The sequence below is a fragment of the Octopus bimaculoides genome, chromosome 12, assembly GCF_001194135.2.
Source record: "Octopus bimaculoides isolate UCB-OBI-ISO-001 chromosome 12, ASM119413v2, whole genome shotgun sequence".
Taxonomy (NCBI): Eukaryota; Metazoa; Mollusca; class Cephalopoda; order Octopoda; family Octopodidae; genus Octopus; species Octopus bimaculoides.
The window spans coordinates 5,229,976-5,230,745 of NC_068992.1; positions in this window are offsets into that span (position 1 = coordinate 5,229,976).

Here is a 770-nt window from a genome sequence, read left to right on the forward strand (position 1 = left end):
ATAGATAGATAGATAGATAGATAGATAGATAGATAGATAGGTAGACAGACGGATGTGAGTGCGTGTGTATGTGTGTGTGTGTGTACTTGCAACGGAATCAATAAATAATTCATCGCTGTCTATTTCTGTATGTTTACAAATAGGAATGAAACACTTTATTATGTCATATCTTACTAATATTGGTTTCAGATTTTGCGCTCGATTAGTACTTAGTTCATCGACCCCGAAAGAGTGAAACGCAAAGTCCACCCCGAACGGTATTTGTTCCAACGGAATGTTGGAAGACATGCCGCTAGTCATAATGTGCGGCGCGGTAGCGATTCTGCCAGTTCGTGAGAGATTTCTTCCATTCACACAGCTTTAGAAACTTTGCCCAATCTAACGAATTACAGTGCATATGACTTAGCAGTGTACTCCTGCATAAAAATTAGGCAGAGCATATGGGGATTGCCTAATCAGTTGTCATACGCATACGCAAAGGTTTCGTTATTGAGACCCAAAATGTCAGCTCAGTGATCACTTGTGTGCTACTGCATCATTATACAGGTGTCACCATTGCTTCATTTTCATTATATAACTGAGTTTTCACCTTGTGTTGCCTGGATAATTTTATATTAATTGAAGTTGCATCTGCATCAGATACCTTGGTAAAATTCGTGCAATGTCACACGGGAACAAATAGAGAATAGCACACCACACAACTCAGAAATAGCCACATAGATGTGTACATAATATTATTTCTATGTATGTATGTGTATATACATATATAT